Below are 13188 nucleotides of genomic sequence, written 5' to 3' on the forward strand. Positions count from 1 at the left end.
ACACAGCAGACATCCCGACAAGCACACGAATAACAACATCTACGTTTGCTGATGATACAGCTATTCTTAGCCGCTCGAAATGCCCGAGGCAAGCAACTGCGCAGCTAGCTCTTCATATGGTCGATGTTGAAAAATGGCTATCAGATTGGCGAATTAGAGTGAACGAACAAAAATGCAAGCACGTTACATTCACCCTGAACAGACAAAACTGCCCGCCGCTAACGTTAAACAACACTCCACTCCCGCAAGCAAACGAAGTGACATATCTAGGAGTACACCTCGACAGAAGACTCACATGGCGCCGGCACATTGAAGCCAAAAGAACACACCTAAAGCTAAAAGCCAGCAGCCTTCATTGGCTTATCAACGCTCGGTCTCCCCTTAGCCTTGAATATAAAGTCCTGCTATATAACTCGGTACTAAAACCTATATGGATGTACGGCTCCCAATTATGGGGGAGTGCCAGCAATAGTAATATTGACATAGTCCAGCGAGCTCAGTCGAAGATCTTGAGAACCATCACCGGGGCACCGTGGTACGTTCGCAACGAAAACATACAACGCGACTTAAACATCCTACCAGTCAAAGAAGTGATCGCAGAACAGAAGGAAAAGTACTTTACCAAGCTACTGTTGCACCCTAACCACCTGGCGAGAGGTCTAACAAGGTTGAGCAACCAATCACGTCTTCGTCGTAATGACTTACCCACCCAGCGACCGACCTGAGGGACGCGCAACCAGAATGCAGTTTTAACACACTGTTAGCTAAATTTTAATGTTAAGATTCGTAAACTTATTGTTAGTCTCAAAATCTAGAGAAGATTCAATAAATAAAAGCAAAGTCCTCAAAAAAAAAAAAAAAAGAATTTCCACTGGCAGAATAAAACGGAGTGTCATTGGAATTGATTGGGACCATGCATCTGTACAACATTTGCGAGTTTCGCAATTTCGCAATTGAAATGCAACATTGATTTTGAGTTGCAGACTAGAGAGTTATTAAGGTGCTCGGCTGCTATTTGTGCAACTGTGAATCGTGTTGCAATGTCGACTTTTTATAGCAGTTATTGACACGTAACAATTGCCCTGTCGCCCGCTGTCTATCCCCTCTCTAGAGGCTCCCAATTCATGACACAATTTGCGCTGACGTAGCTATAAAATGGAAACCAACCAATCGTCCTGCATGTGACTGCCACTGGACAATACTTCACAAACAAAAATGCACCTCTCATCACTTACACTTGTCTATACTCTTTTCCATGATATCAACAATTTGGATATAAAATAAAATTTGTGATTATTATTAATAAATGTTAAATATTTTAAAATAACTGGTTTGAATTAAAATGCACTCGTGTATTTACAATAAACTAATAATTATACCACAGTTTAACAAGTCATCTAATTCAATTAATTTTCAATCAAAATAAATTTTAAGCAAATATATACTTTTCGATATATTTATTGATTTTGTTAAGTGTAAATGATATTCGCCACTGCGAAATCGATACAAAACTCTGTTATTTTTTATTTTTGGTTTTATTGTTGTTTTTGTTGTAGTTGTCGATTTTTTAGCGCATCCATTTCCGATTCCGCTGATATTCAATTCTGTTTGATTGCTGCTGTTTTTAGTGGAACAATTTGTCGATTTTTCGCACAATGTTAACATTGAAAAGTCCAAAGCGCGACAATATTTCAAATCGATTTTGCTATAACCCGAAAATTGGACTCCGTCTGTCAATCGCAGCTGTAGCCATGACTCTTCAAATCGGCACCCTATTAGAATAATTGGAAAATCGACGAAAGTCACGTGACTTAGCAGTGTCTGTCTCCTTTGATAGAATAACCCTCATTTGAGTTTGCTGAAATTACAAGTTCTGGGCTTATTAACAAAAATTATGAATGAAGTAAAGAGTTTAGAGTTGGGTTGTAAGAGGATTATCACTAAAAGGTTGTGCGAGCACACGCTCCAGTCTCAATGGTGTTGCATTCCTAACATGTAACCAGAGTCGACACCCGACTTGAATGAAACGTGCCATGCTCATCTCTAATTATGAAATTAAATACAAATTGAAAATGGAATTGCGAATGCGAATGCGAATGGAAATTACTAAGGAAATAAATATCAACTGTTTACAAATATTTTACCATCACAAATCCTATCTCCCAATGTTAGTAATCGTGCTTATTATGCTGAAAAGCTATGTCATTGCTCTCATCATCGCCTGATTAATCTCAAGATTTTGCACATCTTTCTTTTGTCACCTAATAGACAGTAAAAACATTATTCAATATATATAATATAAAGGTATCTCTTCCTTTTCCATATTCCAGTTAAACGATAGCGTCATTGCCGGCGGAGCTGGTGGCGGCTGGTGCTGGTTATTCCACCCTTAGCTGAGGGTGGGCGACGAAGCCACCACTTTGCATGATAAATTTAATTCCGTTTCTATTTTGATGGCACTTGTCAATTCAAATACTTTTGTTCTTTTTTTTTTATATTCTTCTGTTGTTGAAGTACACTTGAAACAGCCACGCCTCCTGCTTTCTACATACAGCCTCATCTTCTCCTTACATTGTTTGTGCGCGCAAATACAGCGAAAAGTTGAAGGATTTTGACGCTTTAGAATGACACCATGGGGGGAGATTTAAAGGGAAGGTTGTTTGGGACTCAGGCTCAATCATGACATCCATTAGAGTCACGCACACCTGCAAGCGAATTAATGCAATTGTTGTTGCTCTTGCTGTTATTGTTGCTGTGTAAACGGAATCACCAGAATCGACTTTCAAATATGGCAACAGAAATGATAGCTGCTCTCACTGGAGATTCTTTGGATTCGCAATTTCAATATAAATGGAAAATTCTCTTGTTTATCTTTATGATACATTGCATTTTCATTTTTATATACAAAGATTTTTCATCCAACACTTTGTGCTAAAGATAACATCCAAACCCTTTCGCAAAGTGATTAATAATAATAATAACTATTCCCAGCTGTAAACCTATTTTAATATACAATAATGATATCTGAAAACTAGCTTTAAAAAAAAAGTCATAACGTTACAATAAATACATATATATCGGAAAACTATTAAAATTTACCGATGGATTTATATTTTATATCAATATCGATTGATCAAAATATACCAGATTGTAAAACAAAACAACTAAGACGCGACTACAGCAGCCGGTTATTGCCATACAAAATTATTTCTTTAAAAACTCATACAATTTTTATTCTGATCATATTCAAATTAAAGAATGATAAAGACTGTAGTTATTATATTCATATAACTATTCATAAGTTTTCGATTTGATTGCGGAAGTAGACGCGGCAAGCAAAGCATTTAAGGTTCTGCGATCTAGGAATTCATACTACCCGTTACATATTAGGAAATTAAAATTTTGAAAAAATGGTGCATACTTTTAGGTCAGGTAATAATAGGTAATAGGAGAATACTGAATAAACGAATCCAAATTGTATTGAAAGCCGCCAATTTCCTCATAGTGCTGTTTTCATTTCAATGTTAAAACTAAATTGTAACGTAAGAACTTAGTCAAAGCAACTAAAAATAAGTCTTTGAAAATTATTATTATTCAAAGTAAAGAAAACGATCCAAAAACCAAAAAAAGGCCAAATTTAACTATAAACGATACCCACCGGTGTTTTTATCGTGAATTTTACGCTTGTACGTTGATAAACATTAATAATATATCTCTATTTACAAACAAATAAATAAATTAAACTGCAGTCTTTACAATTCTTAGAAATTTGATTGCGATTTGTTCAAACCTTAGAAGTTAGTAACTCCTGCTTTTACTTGCTTTGGCATATTGGGACATATTTTCAATAAGTCGCTCGACTGCAGTTTCTTACTTGTTTCAGCATGCAAAATCCAATATTATTCTACATTATTTAGGGCGCAAGTGAATAGTTTGCAGATAACGTTTAAATAACTGTCTGCAGACAATATAAATGAATATAGACTTCAAGCCAATCAAGAAACTCAGCTATGATTTAAGCTGACCCCGAACAGAGGACAATTAATTCCCAAGAGCCTGACTGCTGCTGGATGGGGCGAAGCATAAAAATGATGTCTTAATACAGTAGAAAATCACAAATCTGATGGATTCCTCTAGGGTGTTTTTTATTTGACATGAACACTGAGATATGGCGGAACAATGTCCGCGTTAGTTGCGATTATTTTCCGCTTTCCATGCTGTGTGTTGGGTAAAAGTGACAGCTGCCACTTGGTAGAAGTAAGGACCCGTGGGGCTGTGGAAAAGTGGACAGTGGCGTTTATTAGTTATTAAACGGCGTGATTTATGCCATTGCCATGCTCTGAAATTGGAATCGTGCTGACAATGCAATTGGCCTGCAATGGTGCGTCTTAATGAGGTGAAGGCAGCCCGCAGAGCAGTAAAGTAGGTGGAGTGAGAGGAGAGAAGAGGAGACAGGACATCAGTGGTCTGTGGCACGCATTTCATTAAAACAAGCCTGTAAAACAACAAAACGGACAAGTGAAATAAAAATTAAAAGCAGCGACAGCAAGACCAAACCAACAGACAAGAAGACATGATGTCCTTTCGAATTCTCGACACCACCAACAGTCGCGATGTCAGTTCGGCCACTTTACAATAAATAAAACTGATTTTGCATCACTTTACATGCCCTGACAGTCTCCCATGCCTCAACCCCAGTCTCAAATCTGACTGCAACAATATGTGTTGTCTTCAGTGTTCCATGTCGGAAGTTTAAAAAATGAATGAATACTACCCTCAACAAAAAATCTCACCATAACCCCGATTCTGTATGCCTGCCTGCCCGTTTGACTTTGTTCAAATTGAGCTGCCACTGTGTGCTTCTATTTGTTTATACTTATTTCATTTTCACACTCCCCTTTAGCTATTCGAACTCGAGCTTATGCTTACCCAACTGCTCAATATCTATCTCACTTCTACTTGGACTCCCCTCCGCCATCTCTTCATAGCTCATCATCGTTCCCATCATGGGCAACCGTTTTTCGTTTGAGCTTCGCTTCATTAGGTGTGTCTTCTCAGGTTACTTTGTTTTCCTTCGTCCCATTGTTTGTTTTCATTTCCGTTTCATTTTACGTTCTGTTTTTTGCCCTTTTGAAAAATATACTTTGCAGTTTTTCTCTCATTCCATTTTTAAATTCAATTGCGGAGTGCCACAACCCTCTGAAGTCACCCCTTTTGCCACACCCGCCTTGCGGCTAATAACTACGCCGTCAGTGCCTTAGCACCGTTTGCCTTTTCCGTGCCGACAAATTATGGTTTAAAATTTAAACACAAATTTGTCAGCAACTCGGCAATTGCACGGCGGGAGGTCCTAAAGGGGGTGATAATAGGAATGGTTCATAAATCTTTGCGCGGAAATGCTCTTAAAAAATGCAATATTATCAATATGAAGAGCTTTTAGTTAGTGTAATTAAGATCTGATTTTGTTACTTACTTTTTTACCACCATTTAGAATTAATAAAATACAATATATTATATTAACAAAACTGGTGAATTATCTATAAAAGTCATATTAGGGTAATAAAGTCTGATTAATATAATATATGTATATATGTGAAAAATCGTTCAGTGAAAGTGTGAAACACATTCAATAAATATAGAAATGATGATCAGTATTAGTATTTATTAGATAATTAAATTAATATCCATGAAGTTCTGGTACGTTAAAAACTTTTAACCATTCCGAACTTTTTCTTTACAACTCATTACTCAACCAGCATTACTATTCAAATCTGATCAACTTTTAACTGCAAAATTCTGGAAAAATATATCCGTTTTTTCACATCCACAGAAAGTAAGTTCGACTTATACTCATTTTACTTTTCAGATTAATCCTTTTTGATGCAATCTAGCACGTGCGCACGGATCTGATCGCAGCCAGGCCCAAAGTAGACAAGACGCAACACGCGACAAAAGCGGAAACCAAAAACGACGCCAAACGATTTGTGTTACCCCTTCTCCCCTTGCTCCATTCAGTTTATCGTACAAAACAATGTCGAAAGGGAGGGACAGTTGTGCCCGATTTGTCATTTTCATAATGGACGCGAAGTCAAGCAGTCGGAGCGTGTCTGTGAGGTAATATTTCAGGGATTAACAAATGCGATGCACGTGCTAAGAGCGATCACTATCGCGTATATTTATATGCATTTAAGACATTGCATTAACAAAAGTGACAACAATCACGCCCTTGCACCCTAAGGTGAGAGCTTAATCCTGAGTCCTGCAAATGACACGTAAACCAAATCTTAAGTTTAGCTAAGTCCGATGTCACATTATATTTACTGGAAGTCATCGGAAAAATCCTATATCCTTTTGTAATTTATGCGTAGCACCTACAGCGAGTTAACTGAGGAACGACTAAAAATTAGGAATGCGAGTTGAGTTGACTGTCACTTCTAATTTGGGAGCAACGAAGCCAAATTGATTGATTTATTTGGGCAATTATGTGCATTTGATTAAAAATTCAACTCGTAGTCACGCAGAGCTCGCTAATAATATGCAGAATATTCCCGTCCAGACAGAGACCCAGTCCCAGCCCACTTCCTCGATAGCCCTAGGAATGACAACGGCAAAAAAGCTGAAATAAAAACAACATAAATCCCTGAAATATCCCACGGAGCTGGGGATTACATGGCCATGAATTGAAAACCAATTGCGCTTGGAATGAAAAATCACGCTAACAAACACAACATGGGGTGACCCGTGTTTTGTGGAATGGGAGATCAGGAATGAGATGTAGAACTTCAAAATAGAAAGTGAGAAGCTGGGAGCAGATTTTTTACTTTGGGGCTGGGCTGTGCCTATTTTAAATGTCGCGATTTGGACAAGGGGATTTCTTTGTTTTCGGTTCGTTTTAATTTTGAGTAACAAATAAATTAAATCGACCGACAGTTGAAATAATTACCGGATATTGGTGACGTTGATTTGGCTTATTTAAATACCCAGTACCTATAAGCTTGAAAGGTATATTGAGCATATATGTATATATGAACATATGTATATATATCATTTTCAGTATGTTGACCACCAACTGTAAGCGATAAATCAATAAGTACATTAAAATAATAAATACATAATAATATAAATAATAAAATTGACAAAAATAGAGTTATTGAAAATTCAATGCCTTACCAACACAATTTTTCATCAGCAGAAAAACTGAAGACCATAAACCGTATAGTAAATATTTGCACGAAATCCATTGAAAGTTCGACTCAGATTGGAGGCTTAAATTAGTTTTTAAATTTTAATATTAGTGTACGAAGCTCTAAAGGTTTCTGATAAAATTATAAATTTCACTATTAAAGTATGTACTCATGTTTCAGTTGGAGTTCAATACGCTTTTTTTTAACTTCAACTTTCACAAAGAACGAAAATCGATGCTCGAATTCCCAGTTGCTGTCAATATTTGGTAAATTTCGTTGCTTCATTCCTTTTCTACCCATCTCTCCGACTTAGTTATGGCCACAAATCAAAATTGTCTTGTAATAAATTAAACAATAATAATTACTTTGACTGTAGCTTTTCGGCTGTTCAGCTGCCTTCGCTGGCAATCAAAATAGTCCAACTCAACCCCCATATCCCTGGTATATCCTCTCTCGCTTCACTGTCCTTTAGCGAGCAAGAAAAATGTAAATGAGTCTCCAGCGACTAATAAATTCCCAATTACACGTCGACTTGACCGGGAATCGCCAACACATGAGGTCCCGAGACCCGAGCTCGTCCCGTACATCTGTGTAACAGAAACCCTCCCCCACAGTCACCGTCATCACCATCACAGTTGCCCCCAATACAAGCAAAAGGCAATAAACTAAAAAGCATAAATTTCTGACGCACCGAAAACGACAAATTCATTCACTACCCGAACCCTCTACACTTCAAAATTTCACGCAATTTCGTAGTGGGCATTCAAAGAAAAATCATCAACTGCAACAGTGAAAAATCAAACAGAAAAACACGGAAAACACAATTACGTATATGTGGTACTGCTAGAGGGTGACAGTTCATAGGGCATCGAACCTGGCCAGCCCTGCCCACTTGAACCGATGTCCAATTACTGGTAGCGCTGATGGGCATAAATACAAACATCTGTGACCCCGTCAAAAAGCGTGAAAGTCCTCTGAGCACTCTCCGATTCTATTGCGATCTCCCACCTCTTTCTTTCGAGTGCAAGATTGATATCCATCGATATCAGATGTTCTTACCCAGCATGCTCTTAATACTAAACTTAATAATAATTGATGTCGTTAGACTATGTGAAAATGATTCTACCTTTAAAAGAATTGTACTGAAAACTAACTTTCATTACAAAGTTATATTAAGAAATAAGATTTTGAAGTATTAATCACAAAAACCATTAGTTTTAACATCAACTTGAAAAAGGCAATATGGATTTTTATACCCGCTACCCATAGGGTAGAAGGGTATTCTAACTTTGTGCCGCCAGGAAATGTATCTACAGCCATAAGGAGGCATCTTCGACCCTATATATTCTTAATCAGCGTCAACAGCCGAGACGATCTAGCCATGTCCGTCTGTCCGTCCGTCCGTATGAAAACCTAGATCTCAAAGACTATAAGAGATATAGCTATAATTTGGTATATACAATAATAACTATAGTCTATTTGATTCCTTTAGTTGCGATCAGATAAAAAGTATCGAAGTTATTAAAGAAATGTTTTTGTATAGGCAAACGCCCATTAACTAAGGGTCATATTTGTCTTGGAAGACAATCTAGTATATTTTGCACTCTATAGTATATCTTGAATATAAGTATATAATATAGAAAACATATACCATTTGGCACATTTTTTTTAGTATTTTTATGGTATATTATTTTGGTATATTTTGAGAATAATACCGCAATATTTTGATTATATTCAAAATGGGTAGCGGGTTCTTACTTGTTTTTTTTAGAGCTTATCGTATTATAATCGATACACTAAGGACTTTTATTATTCATATTTGCATACCTATAAATATGTAGTTTGTAATACGTTAATTAATATACCCGTAATTGAAGGCTTTGAAAATTAGAAAAATCTTAATACATAAATAAGTTATATAGTATACCATAAAATATACAAGCGACTCAGTTACCCATTTACTCACAATGTACTTGTACTTGCAGCCTTGTTGTGCCTCGTTAAAATTCCAGCGAAATCACAACAAAATGAAAAAGCAGAAAACTCACACAAAAATCGTTGCGACTTTTCAGGCTCTTCCTCATGTTTTACGATTTTTCGTAACCATTTTCAGCATGAGAATGAGAATGAGACTGTTGGCTGTGGCTGTGGGTGTGGGTTTCAGTGCCAACTCATTTTTGTATGCAACGACCCCAATTGGCAGTTGGAAGTTGGCATCCAGCAGTCGGTTGCCCCAATGCTCAAAGCCCGCCCCATTCCCATGCATCCCATACTATCCTGTCCAGCCCCCATCTAGCCAACGGATTGCCGGCTTCTTTTGTTCGTTTTATGCCTGTTTGCATACTTTATATATATTTGTGCAGAATTTATGTTTGCTATTGTTTTTTATGGCATGCACCCATTTTTCCATATGCCTCTAGATCCCATCCCCGTTCCCATTCTCCACTTTCTGCTTCCACATTTCGCCAATTCATCCCATTTGCCATTTCACAACGTAGAACGAAAATCCAAGGCTGAAAGGCAACCAAAAAAATGTTATCCTTGCTGTGTTCTGACTGTATCGGCGGGTGTGTACATGTATGTATGAGTATGAGATTGTGTGCACGATATGTATGAGTGTGTGTGTTAGTTCTCTGCTGGCACTTTGCTGCAAATTATGGCACATGCGGCAAACGGCGAGCCTTGTAGTCAGCATTATGTCTGATCCTTTCGTTCTTATATGCATACATGCCCCAATTCCCTCTCTCGTCCCCACTGTGTCTATCTTTCTCTTTCGCCTTATCTGCATGAGTGTGTCTGTTTTGCCACTTAAGCTGCTTATGTGGCAAATACATAAAATAAAAAGAAAATCCTCGCATAACGAGCATTTCCTTCTGCCATATTTGCGTTATTTTATTATCATTTTTCTTCGTTGTCGTCGTCATTCGTTAACGCACACACATTGATACCCAAACATATACACATGTATACTATATACTCGTACACACAAGATGGCGACGTCTTTATGTAAACGTGTGTAAGCCTGTGTGTGTGTGTGTGTGTGCTTTTATTTCTGTCAGATATGAGTTGCCATAAACTGAAATACATATACAAATATAAAACCTATATGTGTACGTTTGTGTGGGTGTATTTGATACAAATCCAATTTCTGTATGCTACAATAAAACTCAGCCCTCCTCAAGAAGAGTGGGCGGAGCAGCTGGCAACGTCGCCACCGTCGCCGCTGCTGCCGATAAGCGGGCCAAAATGGAGGACTGCCTTATGAGGCGATTTAACGGGATTCCATGTGCTGATTATAGGCATAAATACGAACCCCAAAACGAAATTTAAATAAACCGATAAACGAATCCCGAGCTAAGCCCCAAACGTCGTCGTCGCCGTCATTGTTGCTCTTCTGTTTATTTTTGTTGTTGCAGATACAAAACTAAAGACAAGCAAACTGCTTTAATTAAACTCACAAAAAACGAAGGCAAGAAAATAAAATAAAATTAAGCAGACAAAAAAAGTGGAAAAGAGAAGGAAAAACAAGCGAAATAAAAGAAGTCGTCGCCAAGGACTGCGCTCCACATCCGAAGCACACGCATCGCTTGTTTATGACCCGCAGCGGGCGCAACGATCAGATACAATATCTTCACCTGACTTGCGGCCAGAGCTCTTGGCCCCTGATCGCAAGGCAGCTCCGAGTCTGAGTCTGAATCTGCACCACTCGCCACTTGCGGTGACAATTTATGACGTACAACGTCTGGCGGAGCACAAGCAACACCAACCACAACAGCAACTTCACGATGTGGTAGCCAGGCTGCGTGTTGCAAATGCAAATGCAACCAATGGCTGTGGACCGTATGAAAATCATAAACATTCGCCGACTGCTGACCACCGACCGGACCGGCCAGATGACATCCGAGCAACGAATATGCATTTTAATAAAATATCCTAAAAGCCATATAAATCACACAAGGAACATCGCCAGACACCACAACATCTTCCGCCCCCCCAAGCCGCTTGATCATCTCTGCAGTTTATCTGAAGACTGCAACTTGCTTTTCGTTCTCCCCTTCTTTCTGCTCGTCATGCATATACCGCCGATTTTGACTCGTTGTCTTTTGGCCTTATTGAATTTTTATGACCCATAACGGTTTGTTTCGCAGCATCTTGTCAATTGGTTAACAATAATTGTTGTAAAATCATGGAATATTAATTGAACACGTCATCGAAAATACCAATCGATAAATAATGTAAATAAATGTAAATTACAGCAAAGTTGCAGAAAAGATACAGATCCCTATTTGATTATTTGTATCCTAAAAACTTCTCTTATTAGTTCAATCGAACATAAGCAAATACTCATAGCCAGACTTATTTCAAAAAAAAAGCAATGGTAGAATCACATCCAAGGGAGCACATACTCAAATACACATTATTCAAATACTCAAATAAATTGTGAAGACTCGCATTAAATAAAATTGCCTCATATTTTAAATTGTATTTCTTTTAGTTAATACTGAAAATAACCCCAAATATCTACTGCAAAACAATGCCAACATATTGAGATCATAATTATTATATATTATTATATAATATAATTATAAACTGTCTGATTACAGATATGTGCATCAGTTTTTGATTAGTGACTGAACTTTAGTCTTTTACTCACATTCCACATAATTTCTATACCAATCAAATGTCAACTGTCAAAACTTTCGAAATCTAACTCTTTCGTCTAGACTTCATCAGCCGCCGGCAAAGCTTTAGTCAATTATCGGGAGTTGACCAGCAGTTAGGAGCACAGCCTGCTCAGATGAATGCCAGGAAGGAATCACCATTCTGCTGCAGCTATAATTATGACATATGACGAGCAGTTGAACAGTTGGGGCAACAGGTAGAACCCTTGTCAAAAAGCCAAGATATGCTCGTGTGTCATGTAGAGGAAGCATCATTAAAGTTTGGCACTAACCCAGAAAAGGCTTCGTGGAATCATCGCAAGTATAATGATCTTGACACATTTGGGATAGTAATTTAAAAGTCAGATGACCCGACTGACAGTAAATTGGGGCAAGTGTTAGGCCACATCCAGTATATGTATATGGAAGGCATACCAAAGATGTCTAGTCTGCAGTACTTTTCACCCAGCCTGCCTGCTCTGACTGCTCTGATGACGATGCCGATGCTGGATTGGGGATTTTTATGGGCATCAAATAAAATGAAAAGTAAATACCAAAATTGAAACCATAATCAACATGGCACATTGTAACGTCTCGCCGCCCCTCGTGCAAACATTTAACGATAACACCCAAAGATATCAAAATCGACATATCGTTAGACATCCCAGTTCTACAATCCTGCCCTTATGCAGGCCCCTTTCGCGTATACAAACTGCTTGACAAGCATAACAAACACAAAGTACACGACTCTGGTGCAACATGACTGGGTGTTTTAGCTCTCGCTCTGGCACGCTTTCTCTGTCTCTACGCGCTGTGCTTTTATGAGACCAACACCCCCAAAGACAACCCCAGACCCTCAATCAGATCCTTACCCAGATCTAAACCCAAACCATCGACCATTCAACATGGCGTCGTCCTCTGTCGTGCTTCCTTTTTGGTCCTTGTGCGATATAACGAAGTTTAGCAAATAAATAAAAGCGTTGCCATCCCCCCCAACCTTCTCTCTTCCCTCTTCCATGAATCCCCACGATTGGGTTGCAATATATCGCGTACGTGCCGGCATGCCATAAATACGTTACGATATGTAGATGTATGGGACTATATGTCTGTTTGTAAGGTATGTGTGGCAACAAAATTATATTTTTGCTTGTATTTGCAAAAAAAAAATGGATTTGTTGTCCCAAGTCCAATGAAATATTGTTACACTTGACTTTAAGGATTAACTACTGTATAACTTTTGATTTCTTAAGTAATCGGCCCCTTAAAATTTATCATCTACCTCCTGGAAAAATGTAAAATTTGATTTCCATAACAACTGCAAGCAAAGCCAGGCACTAACCGCA

This window comes from Drosophila sulfurigaster, chromosome 2L (genome assembly GCF_023558435.1).
Source record: "Drosophila sulfurigaster albostrigata strain 15112-1811.04 chromosome 2L, ASM2355843v2, whole genome shotgun sequence".
NCBI lineage: Eukaryota > Metazoa > Arthropoda > Insecta > Diptera > Drosophilidae > Drosophila > Drosophila sulfurigaster.